Here is a 10,049-nt window from a genome sequence, read left to right as displayed (position 1 = left end):
AATCGGACCCCAGGCTCCGGGTTATGTGGTTTATGTTCCTTCAGGGTTTTAAAGTGACAGATTTACAGTAAGACATGCTGTACTGAGCTCGGTCCAGAACCCAATAAAACCCCTGATCCGCATCACTTCCTCCTTTTCCCCACCAAGCAGCCAGAACTTCCTGCCATCATCTGAACCTGATCAGAACCAGAACCAACACTAACTGGGTTTGGTCTCATAGTTCTGTTCGGGTTCCTGAGCTGAAAAACAACAAACATGAGATGCTAACATGTAGCTTCAGGGCTAAGTACTTCCTGTCTCTGAATCAGAACCAACTGATCGGGTCTTTATGAAGTTCTGCATTTACTTCATCTGACTTGAGGTGAGAGCGTGAAGGATGGTCGATTTATCGAGTCTCCACGCTCCAGAACCAGAACCACAGAAACATGCTGCTCATGTCTTTGTTCCAGAACCCAGCAGGACTTCCTGTTTGACCCGTTTCAGAACCGTTGAGGTGAAGAACTGAAGGCGCCTCCGTCGTTTCTGTGTAAGCTGAGGGGAGAAGCTGTTCTTGTTTAGAGCTGCGGGCCGGTTCTGTGGTCTGGGTTCAGAACCGGGCCGAGAGCGAAAGTGCTCCTCCAGCCTAAACACGAGGCTGGCGCTCCGACACCCTTCCTCCTGACAGACGTGGGCCGGGCCGCTGTGTGTGGTCCAGAACCAAAACTGGGTTTCTGCTGGTGCTGAGCGTTCTGATGCGACCCAGAACCTGGAACTTTCTGTGACGGATCGGACCTGAAATCTGAAGCCAGGTTCTGCAGGACGCGTTTCAGGGGTTCCTCTGGGGTCCGAACTCCAACCCCAACCCACCCATCGCTCTCTGACCCGAACAGGAAGAAGCAGAACCGCCACAGATCCTCACATTCTCCATAGCAGAAGTACTGACAGCTGTATGAGAAAATACTTTAGTAAACATAAAAGTACAGGTTGGACTGTTTAGTAAAAAAGTGTAAGTATTGAAATGTACTTAACTACAGAAAGTAAAACGTATTTTTACCTTCAGACTTATCGAAATGACTTTCGGTTAGTCTAAAATATTTTCAAAAAGTTCTAGTCGTTTAAAAGACATTATTTTATTCTTTTGCTGACGACATGCTCTGTAGAAATTAAAAACAATACCGATACGGCTCAGTTCTTCAAACCTGAGATCATTTGAACAAAACTTTACATCACTGTCTATAATAACTAACGAGCCGTCAGGAGTCACAGCCCAAACCTTTGAGGCCAACATCTACGTTTCCTCCCACCAGCCGATCCGCCTCATGACGTAAAGACAGTACATTAAACTCTACTGACTTATTTTATATGGGAATGTCCGTCAGTTACAGCAGAAATAATAAAGTGATAGAAAACCTGATGCGGTTTCTTCCTCAGTGAGAGTCTGACACTGGGAGCAGCTTACTGGTTTCAGCAGCTGGTTACAAACCTGAGACCAGCATGGCAGATCTGAACTATGACCTCAATATGGGAAACGTCAGGCTGATGGGAGGAACCAAAGGTAAAATAACCTGAACAGGTGATAAACTCTAAACCACTCTACCTTTTTACTCTCTATGTCATTTAAACACACCCGTTGCTGTGGCAACCACCTGCACTCCACCAGCTGAAGAGATTACCATATTTTCTGCACTATAAGGTGCACCCAAAAACCTTCAGTTTCCTCAAAAACCTTCAGTGCCCCTTATATATGGACCAACATTGAGCCACAACAGGTCTAGCAACTACGGTAAGCAGCCACTGACTTCATTTTCGCCCGTAGAAGAAGAAGCTTTTGCATGCTGTGATAGTTGTCAGAACGCTGGTTTGTTAATAAAGTCTGACTGACCCATCTACCTACCGACCGTCTAGAATCGGGTCGGCTGCAGGTCGTTTAGCACCAGGTTCTCCACCAACATGCTGTGGGCGAACGGAGAAGGGTGGCCATCGTCCGGCCCAGGAAGGCTCTCCTCACCGACCGGAGTCGGACTGTTTGGTTGATATTCCCTTTAGTGCAGCTCCATCTAGTGGATGCATAACGTAACTCCAGCCTCTACTGTAGTGTCCATTCTATGCGCCTTATATATGAAAAAAGTTTTAAAATGGGCCATTCATTGAATGTGCGCCTTATAGTGCAGAAAATACGGTACTTTAAAAACGTTCAGTTCATTAGGATATCAGGTTATCAGGCTGGATGTTTATTTTGTGATTATTAATAAGCGGTTGTTAATCAGTGATTGTTGATCAGTGATTATTAATAAACGCTCCCCAACACAGCAGTGGTTGATCAGCTGATTTAAACTGCTGCTCTGATGGTCAGTCGGTCTTTGAGTCCCTTTCTTATTTTCTAATGGAACCAAAACGCAAAGAATTGAACAAACACCTAGTTGAAACAATAATTACTGAGATTAATATTTTTGTTGGGTCAATAATTTGAAGACGTTTTGTTTATTTTTTTTATTCTTTAGTTGCAAACGTTTTGGATCCCAGTGAATATTTTGATAAGTGCGTCAGAAGAGGACGGCCGATTTCCCGCTGCCGAGATCGACGAACTGAGGACCTCTGAGTTACGACATTTAATTTCCTTTTGGGATCCTTGAAATATTTGTATGGTAATTTGAATTTTGAACTCATTCTTTATTAATCGTTGTCTGAGCAACGATTAGTAATGGAGCCTCATTTTTAAACATGAGGCTCCAGCGTCTCTGAGTGACTTCCTGTGTTACTCAGGTTACAGTAACAAAGTACTTTTACTTTTTTCCTCTAAATCTCTGGCTGAAAGTCTGACAGATGCAAGTTGTGAAACTTTCCTCAGAGGGGAGCCATAAAGAGTGACCTTTGACCTCCCTGCACTCAGCCTGGGGGTCTCCTCAGATTGTTTTCAGTTCTTTACACATTCAGGTTTGTTCTGTTTGAGGAGCCAAAGCAGGATGGAAACTGAATTTATAACCCTGTTCTGTGACCTTTGCAACTGCAGGAAGGTTACCGAGCCTCAGAAATATGAAAACAGACAAGATGAACCTCATGTTCATCGTTAGTAAGGGAGCGCAGCGCTAACTACAAAGCTGGCTAACCATAAAGCTCTAAGCATGAACAGTTCCACTAACCCTAAAGCGCTACACCAATATGCTATTTAGCTAAAGCTAATGCTAAAGTGGTACACCAATATGCTATTTAGCTAAAGCTAATGCTAAAGCGCTACACCAGCATGGTACTTAAGCTAGCTCTTATACATTTTACCTACATGCTAATTGGCAGAAGCTAATCATGGAGGATCTCTAACTTTCTCCACACAGGATGGGATTTGAACCAAAGACCTTCTTGCTGTGAAGCAACAACGCTAACCATGTTAGAGCTTATAAACCCAACAGAACTACCAATCCTAGTTAGTACCATGATGAATGCATTTATTTTTCCACTGAATAAAATGCACTAAAGGAGATTTTTTTTAGATACACATCTTCTCCACTTTCTCAATAACAAACCCGGTTCTGCCCGAGGTACCAGCAGAACCAGAACCGTTCATTCAGTCGGCAGGCAGGAAACTGAGGCTGAAACATGTCAGACAGAACGTTCTAGAAATCCAGCTGAGAAAATGAAGATTTCCACAGAGAGGTTCAACACAATGAGACAAAAATAGATCAGCCTTCAGTCTGCTCTAGCTCTATTGTCCTGTGATGAATTCTGGGAAATGGAGTCGTCTCAGCGGATAGTTGGACATCAAGATGAGACTCCATAAATGTGTCCTGCTGACACATTTATGTGTGAGAGACACACACATCACAGCGTCACTCTGACAAGTTAAAGCCTGTTTTCTCCGTCATTCTGGTCATGAAGTCAGTTTCTCTGCTTCCTGGTGCAACATGTAGTGATGTTGTAACGTTTCTGTCGCTGCAGGGACTGAAACATAAATCTGTCAGTCTGGAGCTGCTGACTTCACATTACCTTCACCTGGTTTTGATCCCAGAGCTTTTTTTCATTTTTCCTGAAGCACTGACTCTGTCGGGACTCAAACCCACAACCTGTGCCTCTCTCCTACAGAGCTAGAAGGCCAACACGCTGTCCGCTGCGCCAGAGCCTGCACAAATGTTTCCATGTGAAAACGTGGGAATTTATGCGTCACATTCCAGGAACGAAGTCAGAAACGGTTTGTTCCTTCAGATGGTCATTCAGAGAACTGACTGTAAAAAATGACACGTTATCATACCTGATATTTATTTCTGACTCAAGCTTGACGTCCATTTTAGATTTTATTAAAGATGCTTTGACCCATTTGGGATTCAAACCATCGACCTACTGACCTCCACAGGTCAAGCTCTCATGTAGGAGTTAAAACAAGCATTGATCTAATTTTAAACCAGCTTTTCTCAGTTGCTGTGGAGCGAACGCGCATGTTTACTACGTGTTTCTGTGCATTTGTGCCGCCATGTTGTGTATTTTTTCCTGCATGTTGTGTATGTTATTTATGTTATTTACCGAGCGGCTCTGGGCCAGAATCGCTGTGGTATCCAGCTGTCGCCGGACTCACACACACTGACACACTGTGCGTCACAGCAGAGCCTGTGTCTAACCTCAGAAGATGCTAAATTGTTGGACTAATTATTATAAAGAGCAAACAGTGGTAACCCAGGAAACTACCCTCCCACATCCCATAATTACAGGCTAAATATTAAAAGAGCTTCCAAATAGTTGAGATGGTTGGGGTGTGTTTGGTTCTGCTTGGCTCCTGGAGTCTGGGTCGGAGCGGACCGCTCAGAGGAACCGGAAACACTGGAGCAGCTTCAGCTCCAGATATCAGGATTTACCGGAACGCCGGAGGACAACGGCGCCGCTGGGATTTGAACCCGTGAATCACATCGTCAGGCCAGAAGTCCAGCAAGTTTCCACTGAGCTGCTGATTCTGACGGACCGCTGGCAAAAACACAAATTTAATATAAATAAAATACAGAAAACGTTGGAAATGTCGGAATTTGGGTTCTGAATTTGTGAAAATCGATAACATGGCAGCAAAATAACAAGCATCCAACTGAGAGGAGAATGAAACTGATGTTAGATATTCTGATGAACATGAAACCTAAAGTCCAGCTACGTTCATTCAACAGGCTAATCCGATTTCATCTCATCCGTCTGAACGGACAGATTCTGATCTTTTCACCCAAAAAATCAATTTGTGCCTCTTCCGCTAAATCTGGTCTGATCTGAACAGTCATGTCGCATTTTATCCAATTTTCACATGCAGAGTTATGACATGCACCATAATTCTGCAGCAGAAGAAGAAGGACGATAAATCAGGACAATGGTTGAAGCAATTGTTGCCGATACTTTGGATGGAGCGAATCAACGTTAATTCAACTCGTTTACGGACCAGCAGAGCAGGGATCCAGGGATCTTCATTTTTCTGAATGGGTAAGTACGCTGCTGTTTTCACTAGTAAATAAAAGCGGATGTGTTTTGATTTGCCACAGCGTGTCACTTCCTGTTTCACTCTCATCCTTACTATCAAATTGCTGAGTCAGAGGATCGTCAGCGGTTGCCAGATCTCGCTAATTTAACGTCTTTCATTTGCTGCAAACATCGGCCGTTTTCTGTCAGATCGGATGATAAATCAGATCCTGTGTTTTGAGCTTTGAATTTGTTTAATCAAATTACTGAAACATTTAATGATCATAAGTTAAACTGGATTCTTGTCTTGTGTTTTGTTGTATGATGGAGGCGCACCGACCTAAAACAGAACCTGAACCCAAACAGATGGAGACGACACCAACGTTCAAAGTTTGTGTCAAACAGCATCAAGTGCAGAAGTGAAAGTGCCAGGTTTCATTGACGTCTAAATATGGAGACACTGCAGTGGGAGCATACATCATGTCGCCATTTGCAGCTCTAACATCTGACTGTGATTGAGTTTGGAGCGTAACCTCTGGATCTCTGCTCAGATTCACCAAACAGCAGGAGAAGCTGCTTCCTGTTTATCATAAAAATTCTCCTCACGCTCCTCATCCTTCACCCGTCGGAGCCGGCATGACTTTGGTCAAAGTTGCTCTCATGATTCCTGGAACGGCTGGTTGCTTCCAGTGAAGTCAGAGATGAGGAGGGTGATAAGGAGGATTTGGCCTTTTAAGGAGAAGAGAACCAAACGCCTCATTAATTATGATGTGATCATTATGCTTTGATATTCCACTTTCTGTTTGATCGCAGATCAGGTGGAAGCGTCCAGCAGAGACAGCGAAGGACAACAATTCAAGCGCCTCATTGGCTGGAGCCCAGGAAGCAGAATCAGAATAAAATCAGCTTCTGTTGCCTGAGGCTGCAGGCCTTTGGTTAGGAGACGATGAAAACGCCGAGTCCCTCTGCACATGGAAGCATGAGGAGAGGTCAGGGGTCACAGACACTCTGCATTCTGGGACGTCATGATGCGTTTACTGACCTCATGATTAAAATGTGGGATGTTTCTTCTGAGTAAATACGGAACGGGGAAGGAGAACCTGAACACACCGACACATTTGCATCCCGATACGATGCGTTCATTGATCTTCGGCACACAGAGTTCTGTTACTGCATGAAGGAACCATCAGTTGAACAGTTCTCAGCTGACTTGCTCACTTGTCTCTATTTTCTATGAATCATTCAGACGTAAAAAGCAGCGCTGTGAAGAAAACAGAACGAACTTTAAATCGATTCTTACTGGTTCTTAGAAAACGTTAAGGAATAATCTCAGGGTTGGTTCCTAAAGACAACGACTTAAATACGTTTCTGGTTTCTTTCAGCACTGAACAGTGAAAATGGTCAAACTTTGCTCTAAAACAGACATCAACAACAAACAGAATTAGAAATCTTTCCAAATATGTTCAGGCAACCAAAGTTGCCTCCATATTGCCCTACAGGATGATGAAGCTTTAGGACAGTTTGGGTTGAACACTGACAGCAGCAGCAAGACCAAGGTTGTGGGTTCAAGTCGATGTTTTTGACCCCAATAAAAAGCTTTTTAAAAAAATATGTTCAAATTTAACAAAACCTCAAAAGTGACGAACCAAATTCAGATCCTTACGGCCGTCAAAGGAAACACATGACCGCTTTTATTAAAGGACATGCAGATAAAAACATGTTTGTTAAAAGTAAAGATGAGGATCCAGAGTTGAATTATGACTCAAATCCTGAATGTTCATTTGCGTGAAAAGGTCCAGAACAGCAGAGTGACGAGCCAGAATCAGTTCTTTGGTCAGGCTCCATTAAATCATTAAAATATACTTCATACAGTAGAACCAGACCACACAACCTCAACACTAAAAAGCTTTAAAAAACAGACACCGCTAGGTTACCTTAGCCTAGCTGATTTTAGCCTAAGTAAGCTAAATTTACCATATCTTAGCTTAGCTTTCCATAGCTTACCTTGGTTATGTTTATCTGACCGTAGTTTAATTTACATTAATTTTACTTAGCAAACTTTATTTCAATCTAAATGTATTTAGTTTAGCTAATGTTAGATTATTTTAGCTAAACTTGGCTGATTTTAGTTAATCTTAGTTTACTTTAGAATAGCCACCTTATTTTGCCTTCCTACTTTAACTTACGTAGTTTACGTTAGCTTAGCGTAATTTCTGGCATAATTTAGTTTATTTTAGAATAGTTTAGTTTACTTAAGATAATGTTATCTTATTTTACCATAATTCAGCTGACTTTATATTTGGTTTAATTTGTCTGTTACTGTATTTTAACTTCTTAATTCATCTTATCTAAGTGTAGCTGACCTTAGCTTGGTTTGTTTTAGCATAGCTTAGCTTATTTTAGATTAGCTTAGTTTACTCTAGGGAAGGTTAGTTTATTTTAGCATAATTTCGCTGACTTTGAGTTAGCTTAGTTATTTCGGTTTATCTTTAGCTTATCTGATCTTAGCTTAGCTGAATTCAGTTCATCTAAGTTATGATTGGTTAATTTCTGCTTCATGTAATCAGACAGTAAATCTATAAACTCTTTTTATGACAGATCTAATCTTTAGTTCTTTTATTTGTTTTCCCTTCTGATAAGTTGGAGGCGTTTTTGTGCTAAGCTAACGGTAGCGCTGCTGTTTCCTCTGTATGAATGAACATTGATCCGTGTGAACATTAAACTCTCCGTTGGACAAATGTTGTCGTTCCTCCTGGGAGTCTGTTCTATAAAAATCTTTGTTTTCCTTCGTCATGGAGATGAAATCATCAGATTTTCTGAGTTTGGACGTGTTTTTATTTCTTAAAGAGCGTCTCAGAGGACTTCAGGCCTGAAACTTCCTTGTTTTGCTGACAGATGTTTGCTCAGTGTTGGAAGCTGCCTGTCGTGTTTTTGTTTTAATAACTCCCACATCAGTCGGTTTCTGCATATTGGAGCATTTTTTATTATTTTGACCAAAAGCAGTCGCAGTTCCTCTGAGGAAGACTGTGGATCTTCGTCTCATGTTGTTTTCTGACATTCCTGGATTCTTCGTCTGTGTGGGAACTTTTGTTTTTAAAAGAAATGTTTGAAAGATGAGCCAGAGAGGCCAAACACGATGACGGTCAGAAGAGCCCCCCCCCCGCACACACACACACACACACACACACACACACACAGCCATGAGGAGTGAAACCGTCCTGACAGAAACAGCCATGAAGGTAGAGCTGGAAAACGTCACGGATTCACCTGAACTGAAACTCCTCAGTTCAGCTTTAAAACAGCAGAAAGCGCTCAGCGCGCCCCCTACAGGCGCTGAAACATATTACAAGTAAAGAACTGTTGATGGGTTAAATCTGAAATTATCAAACTTTTTAATCTGCAAGACATCTTTCAGGAGGATGACCTGAGGTCTGACCGGAAGCCAGAATGCTTCGTCATCATAATCATCCAGAACAAACTTTTCATTATTTTATGTCATATTTAAATCAGGGTCATATTTAATAAATAATAATCAGGACTCAGTGGGGAAAGTTCCCTCTGTGTGGGAAGCAGCGCGATAAAACCAGGTTCGGATGGGACCTCACCTCGGAGCCGGACCGGACCGGAGACATGGACCGCCCTGCTGCTCGGTTCTCCCGGTATTCCTGCGGATCCACAGGTCGCTCCAGGAAAAACGCGATCCCGAACCAGTCACAGCCCCAGTCCGTCCAGTAAACTGGGTCAGCTGTTACCCAGCAAAGGCAAACAAAGAATCCATTCGAAACCAGTCCAGCTCACGAAACCACAGACCGGCAGAAGTTCGGTGAACCGGCGGAGGAACGGAACCAGAACCAGCGGGCTGGAGATGAGGAGCTGCGAGCGGCGAACAGAGGGAGGGGAGGGGGGTGGACCCGTTAGGAGCTGGGGGGTGGGAGGGGAGGTCCAAACTCTGGCTGGGAGAAAGGAGAGACGGTTCTGACAAACTTCCAGCTAGAACTCCTCAAGAATCTGCAGATTTTACAAGTTTACAAAAACTGGAGCAGAAAAAACTGATGGATCCACCGGAAAGACTGCATGGATCCACCGGATCCACCGGAACCACCGGAACCATGCATGCTGTAGGGGAGCAGATTCAGTCAGGAGGTTGAAGCTGCAGAAAAATGAATCCACTGGATCAGAAAGAATCAAACTCAGACAGACTCTGACTGTCAGAGCTGATGTGTTTCCAGGTTTTATGAGTTTTTCCTCTGACTCAGCGGCTGCAGGGAGCATCAGACTCCAGCTGCTGAGTAACATGGAGGTCACCATGACAACCAGGTGTGCAGCCAAAGAGCAGGAAATGGGACGCTGCTGTCCCTAAGTCTTCCTTGGAGGTCAGAGGGCTTCTAAGGGCCAGAACCGAATTAATGGAGCACATCTCCATGGCAACGCCTTGGCAAGTCCAGATGAAGCTCCAATCCTTGGATTCCAGGAAGTTTCCAGGCGGCTGAGTGGAAGATAAACCAGTTTTATTTAAAAAAATAAAATAAAATAATATAAAATAAAACAGACAAGGAAATATGAAAACATAAAAAATTACATGACAAAATATTTTTAAAATAAACACTGAAGTGGAACAAATAAAAGATCCACAAACTTCATTAACTAAAAATATA

General features: G+C 43.0%; 1 protein-coding gene across 6 annotated transcripts in view; it reads right to left on the bottom strand.

Annotated features, from left to right (window-relative positions):
- Nucleotides 1-9,304, bottom strand: part of plekhg2 (pleckstrin homology domain containing, family G (with RhoGef domain) member 2) — an 83,575-nt gene extending 74,271 nt beyond the window's left edge. For all 6 annotated transcript variants that reach the window (XM_015018435.1, XM_015018441.1, XM_015018436.1 and 3 more), the window contains exon 1: nucleotides 9,000-9,304. The gene's annotated coding sequence lies outside the window, so the exon portion shown is untranslated. The remainder of the gene's footprint in view (nucleotides 1-8,999) is intronic.
- Nucleotides 9,305-10,049: the final 745 nt, after the last annotated feature.

This window comes from Poecilia latipinna, unplaced genomic scaffold (genome assembly GCF_001443285.1).
Source record: "Poecilia latipinna isolate Pla-1442-1.1 unplaced genomic scaffold, P_latipinna-1.0 Scaffold2272, whole genome shotgun sequence".
Classification (NCBI taxonomy): domain Eukaryota; kingdom Metazoa; phylum Chordata; class Actinopteri; order Cyprinodontiformes; family Poeciliidae; genus Poecilia; species Poecilia latipinna.
This window is presented reverse-complemented; position numbering and strand designations above follow the sequence as displayed.